The sequence below is a fragment of the Bombus huntii genome, chromosome 4 (assembly GCF_024542735.1).
Source record: "Bombus huntii isolate Logan2020A chromosome 4, iyBomHunt1.1, whole genome shotgun sequence".
Lineage (NCBI taxonomy): Eukaryota > Metazoa > Arthropoda > Insecta > Hymenoptera > Apidae > Bombus > Bombus huntii.
In genome coordinates, this window is record NC_066241.1 from 14993648 (window position 1) to 15012738 (window position 19091).

The following is a 19091-nucleotide window of genomic DNA, read 5'->3' on the forward strand; positions in this document are numbered from 1 at the left end:
CCAACATATTCTACTATAAATGGAGTAATTAAAACCTTTCAACAAGCGAGTAAAAAATGGAAATATTCTTTCGTTATATTTTTTGTAAATAATATCTTCTAATGGAATATGTTTCAAGACGAAAGGACGTAAACCAGCTACAATATATTACTATTTAAGGATCTAATTTGTTATAGATACTCTTGAGTCTAATATCTAAAGTAGTCCAAGATAAAAAAACGAGACATCGTTATAAACATTGGAAACGTATTTTGTCAATACCAATATTGTATTTATTTTAGAATTAATAATTATAATTTTTAATTGGTTTTGTTTCATAACGTAGCTAATTATGTACCAGAGTATGCCTTTATCTTTTAATCTGATAGCCAAAATATCTCAAGAGGAAATTTGAGATACTGTTACAAATCATTAACATCATTATCAATTTTTCTTTATTTTTATTATTTTCTTATCGATGCATTAAATTCGCCATTGACAATGTTAGGTGCTTTACCCGAACAAGTAACTGTTATATGTGCGAATAATATTTAATTTAATTATTACACCTGATAGCGAAATATTTCTCATCTCCAAAATTTGTTTTTTTTTTTCGAATTATGCATGAACCTGGTTCCCCCATTGTCTTGTAGCGATATACAATTTCTATTGCAATAATGGCATAAGATAACAAGTAGGTTTCTCGTGAGGTGAAATTAACAGACAGCAGTGAGCGATTGCCATAACCACGAGGTTGATCTATCTGTCTTCTCTTTGTTGATTGGGTGGGAAGGAGAGAAACAGCATAGTAACGACAGTTCGTTCGAATGGGGCATTTTGTAGCCTTGCTGAAAGTTCCAGAAATGGGATTGAGCGAAACAGTTTCTTAAATTGGCAAAACCAAACCGAGGTAACTATTTTTACGTGCCAACTGGAACGTGCGCACATTCTCTTTCTTCTTCTCTCCCTTGCTCGCTCCTATCTCGCACTTTCTCTGTCTATCTTCCTTTATCCCCTTCACCGCTTCTATCATCTTATCTTTCTCCATTGCTTCTTCTTGTTTTCCATCTAGATCTAGCATTTCTCCACGACTTTGGATAAGTACCGCAGTTGGTGATTTACTAAATTCATCCTCGTCGGAATATTCTTCTTTTAAGTTGTTTGCTAGGAATTCTTCTTCTTCCCTTTGTTATCACCATATTTGTGATCGGACGTACTGTGAATCTTATTCCTGTGTAAATTAATCAATTTCATTGCTACCGTAAATGTGTCTATTTAGTAGCAGATACATAATATTAGATATCGTGTTACATATTCATGTTGGAAGAAAAACGAAGACGGAGAAAATTCATCTTAAAGATAAAAATTTGGGACTTATTTTATTATTATTATTAAAGGACTAAAGGAAAAGCTATGCGAAATTTTTAAATTCAAACTTAATATTTACAGAATGATATCTTAAAATAAAGAGCATATTGTTGTCACAGTTAAAAATTATAGAGCTCTCTATGGACGAAACTGTGTAAAAGTAATTTACCTATGTTTAAATAAATTATCTGATACTTCACTTTATAATATGTAGATAATTGTCCATCGTCGATTCATAATATCTTAATTAAACGTTCGCGTCGTAAAATTCGAAAAATTTTTATCACAGAGTAAAGCGGAAGAATTTTAATCCTTTGTGCTCGAAACGACAATTTTCTTGGCACAGTTCTTTTTGTGTCATGTGAATAGGGCAAGGACATTTATACTTTATGTTTGATACGGACAAAGAAGCGAAACTTGAATAAAAGTATGTTTTATCTTCGAAATGTTATGAAATATATCTTATGTTTGATGTTTTACATTATCTTTACACGTATGCTTACCCTTGCATATTGTTGTACCTATCCGTACATATTTATCCGTAGTCAGCATATGAGTTTTATAAATTTGTCCACTTTACTCTGTATTCAAAAATATTTTCTTTCTTTTAGAAAATATTCTAACACGATCAATTCGTGTAAACTCTATAGGCGTCGCATTTAAAAAGAAATACATACTCAAATATATATATGAAATATACAAAATGATATGATGACAACGATCTAGACCATGTGGCGATTACTTTGATATCTTTCAATAAAAAATTCATGGGATGTTTCACTCCAGAAAAAATGCACCGATTGTTCAATTAGAGTTTGGAGTGCGAATAAAAAAAAAAAGGTAATCGTTCAACTATTTCAAAAGATATTTAAGACATAAAATATAAATTTATATCGATATATTTATTTCTTAGTGACAGTAAAACAAATTCGTTTCTCACGAATCTAATTTTTAATTATTAAGGATTGGTGGAACGAAGATACTAAAATGTCTTTCAACTGTAAAGGCTCATGATCCATCGAGTTTTAGTAAATCACAAATATTTCCTTCTTCTTAAATTGTGTATTTGTTAAAGTATGCCTACCAGCAGCATCGTTGGAAAATTTCTGGAAAAGCAAAAACCGTAACCGCTTGAAAAAGTCTTGGCGGGAAACGAACGAGCGCGACTAAATATGAATCGAGCTCTCGATAGCAATACTCTATAGATGTACCGCCGATGCCGGTAGCGGTTGTGGTTGTGGTGGTGGTGGTTTTCCTAGCTTTTCTTTCAGTTTCTCTTCCTGACGCGTGCCCTTCAGCTTCCCCTCGTCTATTCTGTCTTCTTTCTAGACACGTTCAGCTCGCGTTGCAGCTTTCGAAATTTTTTTACTTTCCCTCGTCTCTTTCTACGCGTTCCACACCCTCGTTCGGTCCCTTTTCGTTACTCTTTTCCATTTTCACCCCTCTATTCCTCTGCCGGTGACTTTTTTCCTTCGCTGCTCGATTCGCTTCGCGATATGACGTAAAAATGGTACGGGTCTCCGGCTGAATTTCACGGAATGGTCTCTGTAAACGCGTGGTCGAGGTAAATTTAAATTCGTAAGCAGGAACTGGGAAATAGCGTAGCTAAAACTACGCGATCGTTGGAATAAGAAACGCGAGCAATGCCGAACTCTCGAAACTTGGCTATTGTCTTCCGCGAAGTTCCCCGATTCGATACCGATGCGGGGAGAAAGCTGAGAATTCTTCTCAGAAGTATAAGAAACCCTGTATGTGATCGCATATTGAATACATGCTAAACAATATCGTTTCGCAAAGTTTTTATAAAAATGTCTCGCGTCATGCGTTTCAATTTTTTAAATTTGCGCGCTTATCAAGTTTGTTAGATGTAACATATACGCGCGTAATGATTTGTATAAGTGTGTCGGTGATTATGAAAGTGACCTAAATCGAGGATCTTAAAAAAATAAATTTATCATTCATTTTGAGTTACGTTTATTAACGTTGTAACAATCTGAAAATATCTTTGCAAAGCAGTAACAATTGATGATACCGTTGCATTGAGTCGGTTGTTACGTCGTTAACAGAATTCAGAATTCGCGAAACTTTAAATATCTCGAAACGAAAAATATATGACTCAGGTGGCTTTCATTGTCACTGGCACAAATATGATTTATCGAAGCTTTTGTGATTCTATGTTTTATAATATATTCGTTTTAGTTTATTCATTTTTCGATGAAACTGCCTATCGAAATTATTAATTTGGCAATTTTTGAGTAAAGGACCGGTAGATCACTTTAAAATTGCTTAATTCATGAATTTTACATGCAACTTTGTATTATTTGAACAACAGTTTCAGTGAAAAATGATTTATTTATACAAAATTTTCTGTTCCTTAGGAAATAAATATTACATCAAAATTTGACATATCGGAAACATTGTTACGTTAGAATTGATCATTATGATATTCCAGCCTGTTACCTTTAACTTGATAATTCGAGACTTTTCTGTCCAAACGTTGAAAACTTAATTATCCAAACGATAATTGAGAATCATTTATTAAGTTTCGATCTAAATATATTATTTATCTTTTAGTTTTGATATCTTTCAAGATATTTCGAAATTAAATTGCTAGTTTAAATCGTTTATGAATGCCACGAGTAAGAAAATAAATATTAGTAGCTTGGAAAATAATAGTAACCAAAAGCGGAGAAAATAGAGAAAGGTGGAAGGAAAAAGAATAGGAAGCGAAGTATGAGAAATAAACTGAAAATAGTCGGTTTCTAATCCTGGCGAAGTTCTTGCGTAGGTTCTCTCTCTTGACGTTCCATCGTAAGAATAGAAAAGCTTTGCGGAGCGAAGACGATCTATTTAGTAACTTCGTTCGCCATTGTCTCTTTGACTTCGGATTCCTTTATTGTTCTGTAATGCTTTTGTTACAGTTCGTTGGGCTTAAGAGGATTTAGCCATTGCAAGTATCTATGGCTAGTGTAAGCGTAAAGACGTGCGTTTTTACGTTTTCAAGAGTAAAACGCATTAACAAGATATATTATCTACCTTTTTTATACGAAATGATAAGTTATAAAATTGCAGTTCTTTCATATCGTTAGTGTTCAGAACGATTATTAACGAGAAATATAATATTGATTTAGATTTTATTTATATGTATGAATCTTAGTTTTGTGTAAAAAGACACTGCAAGGGTGGTAGTCATTTCTTTGTGAAACAAACCTAGAACACGGTTAATTTAAAAACTTTCAAAATTCTTTCTCTAATTATAAATATGCACGTTTTACTCTACTATCAATGCAATTTACGATGTAGCGTATTATAACACGTTATATAATGTTATACATCGATATCTTCGTATCATTTCGTATATTTGAAAAATATTATTTACTTCATATTAATATATTTTACCTAATATTATTTACTATTATATTAATTTATATAATATCACTGTGTTACATAAACAGGCAATAAAATATTTATAATAAGATCAAAGGCAAAAGTTAGAGTAAAGAGTTTCATTTAAATTATATCTTGTATATTGGCAATAATTTAAGAACGTCTATATGTATATGGTATACGTATACCCACGCAAAGAAAAGATTAACATTCCATAGAAAAGGAAAGAAAAGAAATAAAACAGAGAAAACATAAAAATGCAATATCGCGAGCCAAAAGATTTTCGAAATTAGACACGTTGTAACGTGAGATGGGCAACGATCTCGAGAAGATTTTGAACAGCCGTATTCGTTTCCGATCCCACGACGATCGATAAACGAACGTTATCCTGCGGTTGCAACGGCAGCGACCTGTCGATTGCACCTGGTCCAGAGAGTGGAGCGTAGTCGCACATACACCAGTTTGGCGCCGCAACACAGCATATCTGGTCCTGTTTGATGTCCAGGACCGGGTTCCACGGTCCGGATCAGGAGGGTTAACAGCTGAGGCGGGAGGGGAAAGAGGGAGAGGCAGAGCTCGCTTTCTCGCATCCGTATAAGGTTGTGCGTGCATTGCAACTTGCTATGCTGTTCGGTGCTCTCTCCTCCTCCTCCTCCTCCTCCTCCTCCTCCTCTCTCTTTCTCTCTTCCTCCCTTTATGGAAAGTACAGCTTGCACGAAACCTCCGGGCCACGAATTTGAGACTGGCCAGCCCATTCGGCCACGCAATGTGCTAGTAGTAATTATCGCGAGAAGGTTGTTTCACCCTGCGGCCATACTTCTCCGTTGCAAAGCGGATGCATCGTGGATGCATCACGGACGCGTTGATACCTCGCTAGGTGTTATTCAATTAACAAAACTCTAGAGAAGCGGCTAGACTTTAGCCGTATTCAATTCTAATGTTCATGCGGGTATGGGTGTCTTTTGTCGAGCTGTACCGTAACTCTGTTTGCCGTAATGAGATTAGCTACGCGTCGACAATACGCCGAGAAATTTATTTCTTTGCAAGGTGCGAGTTTCGTATCGGGACACGCTCTCTAACAATGTCTTCATTTGTCCTCGTTTGTCGCCGATAACTGCCTTTGAGCTACCTACCGGATCGGAGTTACCTTTTTAGTGAGGATTAACGCTGTTGATATGAAAGTTGAGAACGTTGTGTACTTTCTTTACCTCGATTGCTATGAAACTCACGGTTGCCTCAACATGATCTTGACCTGTTAAGACTTGAGAATGTTAGTGTTTTAAGAGAGTTGCCGAGGACGAAGAGTTCGCTACTATTTAGGTATATCATACCATTGCGATGAACGAATTTATGGAAATAAATCGTTTGTTGTTTCGAAATTGAACGTTAATCGTGCATCTTGGTAACAAAATTGAGAAATTTACAGAAAGTGGAATCGATCGTTAACGGGCTTTTAAAAGACTCGATTGATTCTTGCCTTCGCTTTACTGTTCGATGCAGCGATCTCAGCTCGGAACACGGTCCATGACATCGATTCAAAACGAGTCGATCCATTTCTGTAACTAATATTTCTACCGCAAACAATACGATTACACGGGCAATTAGCTGGCAAGTCGCGGTCGAACCGCAAAACGATCCGGACTTGGAGCAAATCGAGCGAACCCCACGTTCCAGGTATGTATTCCTTTAAAAGGCAGAATGTCGATGGTATCAGTGGGGTTAAAAGTGTTGCCTTCTACATTCCGTTTTCGCACGTGGGGTTGTTAAAACATCAACAAGTACGACCGCTGCGATTCTAAGTGCACTCGCAGTTCTACCCAGCAGGAGAGCGTTGCTATTATTGTTGCTGGTGCATTCATGAGCCTCGACACGCGTGAGACACGTTTCGCGCGGACAATGCAGAACAATGGAGTCTTGCCCGGCTATATGGAAAATTATCTCGAGATCGAATTACATTAATGTTTCCATTCCGGACTATTTACGGCTTGTACACGTCAGTTGCATTCGATCCCCTCGCATTTTCAACGAAATTTTAACGAGTATTTGGGATCAAGACTATCGAGCAGCGGAGATCGGCTCGTTTGGTTTTGGGCATATTTAATGGATGCCGTGGCAGTTAATTTGTATCGTGTTTGTCTGCTGTGCGCGTAATACGAAGTACATTGTGATGCAAAACGTATGTATTGTTAAATTGAACATCAGACTGTCTACCGTTGATACAAGATGATCTTGATTTTCTGTTAAAATCGGTTTCTTGTTAAACCCATTGTATCCACAGACGAGATATCTACATTAGGAGGTAACTCATACGACAAAGCAGTACAAGGATTCTAAATATTGTAGTCTTGTTATTGGGTAATAATTCCTCTTCTTTTATTCAGTATTTGAAAATTTTATTTATTTATTTATTCTTTTAAACCAGATAGCCCTGTCTCTCCGCTCTCTGTGTCACTTCTTTCTTATGCAACCCTGATATCGACGGTCTAAAGTCTGAAACATATTCATAATTTTCTTCAGCAATGCTCTGTAAGAAATTAATGTTACAACTAAATAGTAATAATTAATTCCATTTCCATTTCACTTGTACAAATATCTACAATAGTCGTATAGATAAAGCGTGTTTATCTCATTCTGCTCGCTAATAATCTTGCAAGGTGCACGTGACCTTAAACTTTTAATTAAGAAAAAAAAAAAAAAGAAAAGATGGTAAGATTACGTAAATTTTTTCGATAGTCTTTCGAATGTCTAAATCGGACGATCATAGTTTTTATACTTACGATGAGAGGCAAGCGAAGTTTCCTTCGTTGGAATCGTAGGATTAACTTTGGTGACTAATAGATAGAAAATGCCAGATATCTTTCGAACTGTCTCTGGCAGTAAAATTCGAAAGACAAGATATCTCAAGTTTGTCTGGGATATGTTAATGAAAAGACACGCCTGATATCCCGTCGAAAGTGTCGCACGAAAGACAGGTTGCGTCACGAAATATCTTATCCGTGGATGGGAAAGGGTTAAATGCACGATTAAAAGTTGCCAGCGAACGTGACAACGTCCTCGGAGCAAGCATTACGCACTCATGTTTTACGTGTGTCTGCAAAGGGTATCGTTGATAGAGTTACGAGCTTAAGTGCCGCGGAGCTTGTAATATTTTTAATTGTACGATTCAATTATGTCGGGTCGAATTTCCGTGGATAATTGCAGTGCGAAAAGTTACGATAGACCGCTCGAGACGATAGCGAATCCCTAAATTTTACCTTTGATTTTGCTAAAAGAAGATTGCGGCTAGTGACGTGATTTGAAATAATTTAAATTTCTTCGAATTTATACGCATACGCTATAGTTTTATATTTTTAGGTACGCTAGTTTTACAATTAGATTTCGTAGATTTGTATATATTTTTATCAATGTAATTGAAGAAATAGAACTTAAGGGGAGATTTGTTTCGCCCATTAAATATTTTATCGAGTAGGATATTTCGAATATTTTGTACGTCTTTGCATATTATAAGCATTCTGTGCTTTTTTGTACCTCTGACTTTATTCATAAATGCACGAATATCCGCGATCTATCAACAATTGATCAGCTAATTTAATAAATTTGTGTGAAAAGTATATGAATATATTCAGTCGAATTTTTAAATTAATATCAATTAATGTGAATTTAAATGCTATTCAGAATATTTGATAGATTTCTGGTAGTAGTGCGTAATGGGATATGTTTAACGTTTAAAAGCATGTATCTAAGGATTAAAAAAAGAAAACGTTAATAAGAAATGAGAAATATAAATGTACAAATAATGTAAAACTGATTTACTTCACTTTTCACGTAGTACCTATGTCTAAATTAATCAGTAATCTAATTAAAAAGAATACTCTTAGATTAAATTAGGAGATCATAAAAAGCAAATAACCTTTGAAATAAACAATGTGTTAACATATAATTCATATTCTCAACTATTCGACAAATCACAACTCGGACTCGTATTTAGCATGTAGTGGCTAAAATATCGAATCACATTCGAAATGATTGAATTCGTACAGTATTAGAAAATCTCGAAGGAACATGGAACGAAGTATCAAACAGAAATCGCTACTTAGCGATAGCATTCTCAATTAAGAATCTTCGTTCTTGGATCGTGTTCTTCCGAGCACGTTTTCGGCTCCGCGTGTGGCGAGCTGCTGGAGGGAGAAAAAGATTTTTGCACGTGTTGGGCGGGCCAGGTCATCGGCCTGCATCGCAGTAATTTATTTTAAACTCATGACAGAACGTCGGACAAAATTTCTCTCGGCGTTGCGCAACGCCGTCAGTTTCGGTTGTCTCTGTCGTGTGTTTATCGTTCTCTCGTGACCAATTAGTAAAATCGGCGCCTGGATAAGAATATTTCATTTCAATCGCTTCGCGCGTTCAGTTTCCTTACGTTCACTGCAAATATCTCGCGTTACTAATTATAAATGCGTATTAGGGAACTATAGAGCTACAATCGTATTAACAGGTTTTTAAAACTTTTGCACTCTAATATCGCATTGACGTTCAATTAATATCCATACTCGATTTATATTACATATATGTATGTATGTAAAATACGATTAATAAGGATCAGAAAGTGTAAAATCCTCTTGTAGACTGTGTTTAACTCTTTGAGTGTTCACTAAAATAACCAAACATCTAGGAGCATCGGGATGTAATTAATTTCAAGATAGTATTCAGTTTTCTCAGATAAATAATCTAAATTTATAAATATAGTCTGTTAATTCGAGATTATTCGTCGTTAATTTGTTTAAAATATATACTGTGGCTCGTGAAAATATTTTAACACTTATACAAAAAATTTTGCAAGTCATACGACATGATATGACTAATATAATCATACTTGCCAGTTACTTATTACATTAATAAGTCTCGATATTTAGTTGGATTGCTTTTATTATATGTTTACAACATAGTTATTCATACTGTATGCTAATCTTTCAGTAACTGCATATTCGCAATAAATATTTTCTAACTTTCATATGTATTTTTAGATAACTTTCATCAATATATATATGATAACATACTTCATTATAGCGTTAAGAAAATTTCAAATTATTTTATATAACACGTATAATATGTACAAAACAATTTGCTATCGTAAGTGATTGAATACTTTCGTGAACCGATAAACGCTCATAAACGATGTACAAACTGAACACTCAGAGGGTTAAGGAAGAGTAGTATTTGATGATCGAGTGTTTGGAACATAATCTTGTCTATTTTGCGATATTTAATTATCGTAGTAAAATTGTTAACATTGGACAAGGTTTAAACGCAGAAAACAAATTAATTTTATGTACAGCGCTCTTTTTCAAGTGGCTTATAATACAAAAGAGAGAAAACTATCTTTAATCAACGTAGCATTTAAAATTATTTTTTTTTCGGAACAGAATATGATTTTAAATTGGCGAATAATAAGCGCTCAAGTATATACGGATCATTAGCTTGCCACTAGAGGATGAAATTGTGGTTCTTTTTGTTTGTAATACCGTAACTAAATTGCATTCTGTAAAAAGTAAGCAAACGTTCATATACTTTTGAGCGGATGTGTACACCACCAAGTGCGGATTAGGATTTTGAAAAAAAAAAAAAAAGAATAATGACTTCCTTAAGTAAATAAATATTTCATTCATAATATTATTCCGTTACAGCTAATCACAATTACCGTTAATCATATTTAAAAATGGAAGTTACGATCATAATATTCCTATTTCTGTAGGAGAAAAAAGAAAAAAGAAGATAAGCGATGTAAAATCACCATACCGATGAATAAAGTGCTCGAAAGATGTCGTTTCACGATCGATTACTTCTTTCAACGTGACCGTAATACACTTTGTATGACAGTTCCATAAATTAAATTAACAAAGCTGAATATGTATGGACACAGGTTACGCGCGGTTGCATTAAACTTCTGAAGTAGATCTTTTTGCGAAAGAAGGGAATGAAAATACAAGTTTGGTAGCGAAGCGATAAATCGTAGCCATCGCAACTGGGAAATACAGCGCAGATTCCTAAGGCAGAGAACATAAATCATATTTCTGAATATCTGAAAGATTGAATAATGGCGTGAAACGTAACGGTACGGCATTCTTTATTACTCTCTTGTTGATTTTCCTGTATTATACGTTTGTAGTTGTCGCCTTCGACTTGCCAGACAACCGTACAAGGTCTGTGGAAAATTATATCGGAAAAATCTCGTAGATTGCTTTTTCCATTATATTCCAATTCGTATTCGTATTTCTTTGCGAAGAAGCCTGCTAACTTTTCAATCGATTTTTATCCTCTTAGTACGTAAATAAATGACGTAGAAAATCAGACAAATTCAAAGTTTACTGTTAATAATTATTCTTGTATCGTATTTGTCTCAATCAACAACTATTATAAAATTGGTCGCAAATTGTACATTGGTCCCTTTCAAGAACATAAAATGATAAAGGTGAATTATATTTCTTGAAAATGTCTCTGTATACGCTAAATACAATAAATAAAGATATTCCTTTTGACGAATTTATGAAGTGGATGTAAATACGATGTAAATACAAACGATGTAGAAAACAAATTAGATATAAATGTGATTTTTATATCGTATAAAGAAAAAGTCCATCTGTAGCATTTACAACAACTTAGATTTCACAAGATGTGGACGAACAATATTTCTACGACAAGTCACTAATTTATTTCCATATAATGAATTCAAAAGATCTCACGACTATTCGATAATAATCATTTTCTGTATAAATGTAGTATATATATGTAGAATATTAATAAACGTATCTATTATTTATCTGTCATGAAATACACATGTTTTAATAAATTAACAAATTCATTTTGTTTTTAAATGTCTCAGCTCTATTTTCAACTAATCTCAAGAGGGTACTATGATGTTCTGGTAATAATCAGCAGATATACGAAGGAATGTAGTACACGAAGAAATGTATTAATAGCATGTACACATTTACATACAAATTTCGGGGATTATTGTCAATCGTGTCGTTTAATTATTTTGCTATAATAGCTAAAGAACGAAAATATAAGATATAGAATATAAAATTTTGTCGCGTCCCACGTACATTCTGAAATATTTAAAACGACAAATTTTTCAAATATTCTCAATATATATGTATCTCAAATATTAAAACGACAGTTTTTCAATCTACCCATATAAAGAATCTTTTCTCTGTTTTAATGAAGGTTATCAAGGAAATCCTTTAAATCCTATCAAGGACATTTATACCTTTTGTTCGCTCTGGCAATTTTTTATCACTTATCGCTCATTAAACAAACCTATCGTCCTATTATTTTCTCAATATCATTACGTCTTAAGCTGCGTATAATTCGCGTTCGTAGCAAAAAAGTAATACGTCAAACGATTTTGGCTTGGAGCAACTAGTAATTTATTACGCGCCGTGATAAATTACGGGAGGTTTATTGCTTTATTCCAAATGAAATTTACGTTCGTAACTGTATATTTATCGTTCTAGAAACACACGGCTCTGTCAATTTGTAAGCTACGTAATTTATCGTCGTATCAGAAATTTACATTTTGCTTCTTCGACATACGAGAATGCGCTTCTGAAATATTACTTTCTGCACGAATCGTCTATCTAACGATCTTGGATGTTAGTTAACGTAACTATAACTTTGAACAGCTATCTAGTGAAAAGGATAATTAATTTCTTCCTGTCAACTTGCATCTTTATAACTCAAGTTTCCATTTTCTTCAAGTTTTCTTGAAAAAAGCAACCTACGAACGATCTTGATGCCCTTCTTTTCTCTTCTTCTCTAAGAGAATGCCAAAGGTAGCGTTATTATCGAATTGTTTTTACTATACAAAATAATTTGCATTTTCTTAGATGAGTATCATCCGATGAAAAGATCAAAATAAACGAGCAAGCATTTATCATTCGCGTATAGCTAATCGTACACACAACTCCTGGATTCATTTGTCAGTGCTATCTGTATCAAGACAAATTGATTCACCGAGAATTCTTCTAAACACATAAAACCCCTTCATACATGCCTTTGATACATTCTGTAATTACTTACACATCGTTTCTTTACCAAATGTTAGCTAACGAGATTGGTAGGAAATAAATGGACAATATTTGGTATGTATTTGTATTTATGATTATTCTTCAATCGACGAGTTCTTTGATACCTTCGAGTAGAAAAATTGTTACGCCCTGAGAAGCTCAAAGCGAATGACACACGTTAAGTCAGTTTTTCGTAAAAGTACAATTTTCAAATTTGTAAAATACGTTAATCAATCGCATATGAAAATTTGTTTACGCTGCTGTTTGAGAACAGCCCGCGAAGAGCATAATATATTTAGTGAAATATTTGAAAATTTTGTCCTCGCAATGATCAAACACGGTTGCCCTGATTATATCGATAACGTTTGAAATTGATCTGAAAATGTATATAGAGGCTACAAGATATTTACTAGAAATATATATTAGTAAACAAAATAATACACAGCGCGGATTACCTTTTTAAACACGTAATAAATGTTAAGAATAGTTCCATTAAATATTCAGGCTTCATCGATATAATGGATAATTGATTGTTTAAATATATCTGTGAAAAATAATACAGTATATACTTCTATATAGCTTCTACGTAGTAGTAGATTTTCAAATTTGCCTGAAGCTTTATTAACATAAACATGTTGGTCGAGTCACATAACAATGCTAATGAAATTCCAGAATGTTTCGTACAACGTATTTACAATATAATATATTCGTAAAAGGTTTCTACAAGTGTTCAAATGAAGTGTTTCGCGAGCAAGTGTACGTAGATTCAACCAGCAGGAGTTCATTTAATTAAGCATTCAGTACAATGTCATTCAACTAAATGAAATTCTGCCGTATCCTGTTAAAATGAGATATAGAATCTTCTACGATAACGATTCGTAGGAAACGAAGTAAGGGCGTGTACAAATATTTTCTTAGTCACTGTAGAATTATGTTCTATACTCCGTACCTGTTTAAAATGTATCGAGTAACGACTCAAGACTGATACGTTATCAGCTTTTACAAATTACTTTACAAACAATCGTTGCAATAGTGAGGTATAACCAAGTAACAGAACCTGTATTGTATATTCGTGAAGAAATATCTAAATGTCTACTAAAATCAGAGAAGCAGATATTTTGTAAATATTTTTAGAAATCGTAAAATAATCATAAATATCTTAGATGCATGAGAGAAAATAAAATTTGATTGTTTCAATTTTAACCCAAGGTATATTTTGCATCATCGCTTCAAGTCTTTCTTCGTGTATTTCTTAGGTATCATAATAATTCGATTCAGGTGCAATTTTTCCTCGAATTTGACACGGATGAGAAGTATTTTCGTCTCAATCTTCAGGAAAATGGAAAGTGGCATGATCTATTATTCTAAACTAATGTTCATTCAATATTTATTTTCTGCCGAGTGATTCTACTTTTTGGAACATTCCTTATTCTGGGATAATCGGCGTTATATTTTACTTCATTTCCTCTTCAATAGAATTACCTGTTACTTAACTCTGCTATACAGACACATCGAAAACTACGAACAAAAGCTATAGTACATGTAGGTAATTATATATTCGTCGTTTTAAAACTTAGGATGCGAGAAGTACGTATTATTTCAAGAAAATCTCTATAAATTTTATATACTTTGATGTAGCAGGGTTCGTAAAAGCGTTGCTTTATTACCATCTTTAGTACCAATTGACAAGGGCAAGCTGAAACTGAAACTGGAGCAAAGCTTTGCAGATGTCCTGTATTATAAATTGTAAATGCAATTGCTGCGTGGCCAGGTTGCAGTACAAAACTACGTTTGAATTATCGAGAAAAGAGGAATCGCAATGACTCTTTCTCGAATAGCAATCGGTAGTGGCGTGCGCTTACGTATCTTGGCAAGTCTCAAGTCGTAACCTTAAAACGAACCCCTGGCTTTAAGTACCGTCTTGACCAACATCAAGGATCTCCGACAGTGGTGGAGTGGCCATTTCGTCACGGCGGATGAGCTCCTCGCTCGAAAGACATATATGTAGGTATATATCTATATGATGGTGGTAATGGTCGAGTTTTTTATGCTGCTGGATATATGTTAGTTACTCGATTTCGTTTACTACCTTCCTAGTTTGTGGCGGAACCCGGCGATAGGAGGTATTGTAAAATTGAACGAAGAAATCTGCCTGCAATATTCGAATGTAAGATAATTCCGGGAAAAGCGAACTTTGTTTTAAAAAGCACTTTGAACTTATTTAAAATACAAGTAACTGTAGCGTCGAATTGTTATATATACATATATTGAAACATATAATTTTCACTCTGCAAAGTTAACTACACGTAACTGTGTTTTTTTTGCGTGTTGAATTGAACAAATTATGACGTTAATAGAAAAGAAGCTACAGAAGAAAAGATGCAACTGTTGTCGTATTCAAATAAAAATTTTAACCTAAACATTTATTATATAAAATAATACGCCCATAAAAGTTAATTAACCGTAACTGTTTATTCAGTTTCCTTTCTCGGTCTCAGGATGTATCGCGAATCTATCATTAGAGAAAATGCAAAATCCTAATTAAAATAAACATTGTCAGAATTAATTAGGTATCAATAATTGTAATGCATGAAAAATGGACGAAGTAATTCGAACTAATTAAGCACCTGCAAATGTGAGAAAGTTAATTACGAACACCGGAACCAAGTAATTGGTTCGTAATACATCTTCCGTGCATATATCAACCGTAAAACGTTGAGGTAACGAAACACACACAAAAAAAGAAGAATTCAGACTGTACATAAAGGTTGAGTAAATATCTCTTTCCTGAAGATCGAGCTTATCAAGTATTTGTAAGATACCGAGTTCGTACAGACAAATTTACATTAGCGAAACTAGGAGAAATACGAATACGCCTTTTATAGAGCAACAGAGCTCTATCAAAGCGTAGTGTGTGCAGTCGTCCGTAGAAAAACATCAGAATATAGCTGTAGAGATTTAATTCAAAGAGATTAAAATTGTAGTGGAATCCGTGAGCTTTTCAGGTCACATTCTCTACAACTCTAGGAACATTTTGGAAGAATTCTTCATAAGGACTTCGTTCCAAGAGGATTGATACTCATATGCTCATATGCATAATATAACATCGCCACCGGGTATCGATCCTTTTAGAACGAAGTTTTTAAGAGCAATTCTTTAAAAAAGGGGAGAAATTATTTTTTAATTATATCAGAAATATTTTTTTTTCACAGTGAATCGTAGCTTCGCATAGCGAATTACCTTCGTAAAGAACGAAGGAAATATTTTCAAATTTCACTAAGTGATTATAAACTAAACAAATCTTAAAATTCGAGAATCTCAAATATCGTAGAACCTCGATTAATATGCTACTTTGATCATTTAAAATTAATTATGTATTCCCAATTAAATGGAACATTATCGAAAAAGTTCATTTATATTATTTATATCTTCAGAAGTGTGTCTCTTTGGGTTGTAATTTTTGTTTTACTATTCACAATTTAATACTTAAAATTTTGTAACAATAACAAATTATTAATTACGACAATAAATTGGCGAAATTGATATGTAATTATATCTAAGTATTCCATTGCTTGCTTACAAATCCATTTCTTACTCTTCTATAGGTTTTCGAATTATTCTTTTCTTATTTATAATTTCTTACATCTGTTTTGTTGTAAACGTTAGATTATTAAATAATAGATCAATTAGTAGATACGTAGTTATTTTGTTGAATTTCAATTGGGTATTTGATATAAAAGTAATAAATAAATGGGCGTGACAGCTGCAAAAGAATACTAATATTGTTTCTTAAGCCCGTTTAGAAAGTTCACACGTATACATATCGCAGGTTTTTCGAGTCAATGTCACTACTCAAGTGTTGACTAATGGTTTTGTAATTATAAGATACATACATGATAGATGAGTAATCTAACAACATAATAGCGACGGAGACTACGATTCTTACGAACGATGTGGAAAGACAAATTGGGCACACAAAAGGTGTGGCACATGTTTTAAGTTGTGTGTAATCTGATCTCACTGCACATACATATATCAGCGAGCACGAAATTGAACGAAGTATACATAAGATAAAACCTTAAATACGAGATGGAACGAAAATTTTCTTTTTTACACAGATAAACGTAGCATTAATAATAATTAAAACAACAGTGTTTGTATAAATATAATTATTTATCAGATTAGATTTATGTATATTAATCGTGCAACGTACAATGTGTAATAAAATTTTATCGTTAGTACTCGTTTTTTTCAAAATGCACGTGTATTTGAAATTTATATGCTCTGTTACTTTAAATTATTTTTGTAGTAATCAAAAAGTATATCTATCAATTTTTTATACTACATCTTCGACTTAATACGAATACATATTTAATATAAAAAAAAATACGACCTAACGTAAAGATATTTATTACATCGATGAAAGATCATCTTTCAAAAAAATTATAAACTTTATAACGCTGTGCTTTACGTTTATGAAGTTATCACACACATCTTCATTTCTGACGGAGTAGAGAGGTCAATTAACAACTTAGTTGAAAGTTCTACTTTTGGCATATTTTCAAATATGACCAAGTTTGCAAGAACGCTCGTAATTTAATGCAAACAAAGATAGAGTTGTTCAGCAACTCGAGGCAAACAGCTTTTTGCTACCTCGTATTTACAATTTAGGGCATAATAACGAATCTTTCAAATTAACATACGAGTACGTTTATATAGGAATAATCATATATATGTTGTACTGTGCATACGGTTATGCACTGTTTGTATTTATTAGTTAGTCATTTATTTGCATATTTAATTATCAAATATTATAAGTAATTGAATTCAGTTTTCGTGTGAGCGTATGGCTAATTAAGTGAATACAAAGTGAAAACTGAAAACAGAATAATTCGAGAGCATACGCGGCGTTCATGTTATTAACAATTGTTTCACAAATGACTTAAAAAGTAGATACATAAATTCATTTTTAGATTTATAGTTGTACATATGTAATATCTTTGTTATATGAAAGCTATTAGGATGAGCTCAAGGATCTACAATAACATAGACAACAGCATACAACAATTAACAATTAAGTAGATATTATTGAAATTTTATAACATTTTGTCAAATTCCTTCACCTTTATACTTTAGAACTAACAGAATACTATTCTGTAGCTTACTGAAGTTGTCTTATCAATCGCTTTTATAGAATATGGAAAATTATTATAGCTGACAGTTAAAAAATACTTATGGTCTCGTCACTAAACAAAAAATTCACCAACTTAATAAAAACTTTATTCTTTTCTACTTCTCTCACAAATCTATTCGTTACGAAAAAGTTAATGTAAAACAGTGGCAAAATAAATGCGAAAAATTGCTAAACAATGTTGTAATAATTTATGGTATTTTACTTCTGAAATTCTAAATATAGTATTTATTATTAGTATGTTAATATTAATTCTCTAATTCTACATTTAATATTCCAATTCTAAAGAGAAAGAGAATCGAATGTGTCCTTTTTTTCTGCACAAATTCCTACATTTATTACTGATGATTTTATACCATTGTAAACGGTAATTTTTCAATTTTAACGGATTTGCGATGCGCAATTATAATTTTACTCTATTTTAATAGATGATAATAGATGTAGGATACGTGTTACACTTTCTTAAATCGGCCAGTGAAATTTTTCTTTTACTTTTACTGAATCTTTATGCGCGATTTCGCTCTTTTATTCGATCCTTTCTCGTTTATGAATAGTTACTACATTTTATATATCAAAATATCCGAGATTTCCCTGCAGAGTTGTTGCTTATTTTACGAGGCTTTCAACTCTTCGAGCTCTATATTTTGCACTATTTTATCTTCACATGGAATTTGCCTTGCCAATTTGATATACTTGCGATACTTTTAGAATATGCAACCTGCAGAGTTAGTTTCACTCTGTCCCGATACGGACAGCGAATACTGGAACATATGTTTTATTGTAATTTCGATTAGAAAGATATCTTGATTTTCCGTACATCGTTTTGAAGTAAATTAAATTATTATTCATAGTGTAATATATCGGATAAAAATTATTTTATACTTTTAATCAAATGTCTAAAGATTCATTATTGCGTAACTCTATACAGTATACAGGATGTCTCACCTGATATTGACATCTTGATTTACGTCACTATTATTATCCTTAGCGAAAGTGTTTCAGATGAGAGCGAGCCTCGAGGGAGCATGGAATTCTATTAATAAATATTAATATAAAATCTGGTAAAATTTATATATTCCTTAAGACATTAGTCGATGCAGCTC

General features: G+C 33.1%; 1 protein-coding gene and 1 long non-coding RNA gene across 2 annotated transcripts in view; both read left to right on the forward strand.

Annotated features, from left to right (window-relative positions):
- Positions 1-10364, forward strand: LOC126864436 (uncharacterized). Its single transcript, XR_007689168.1, has 2 exons — positions 1-889; positions 1959-10364. It is a non-coding gene; the product is annotated as an uncharacterized LOC126864436 (long non-coding RNA).
- Positions 1-19091, forward strand: part of LOC126864413 (division abnormally delayed protein) — a 242240-nt gene that overhangs the window by 17037 nt on the left and 206112 nt on the right. The gene's annotated exons all lie outside the window — the stretch shown is intronic.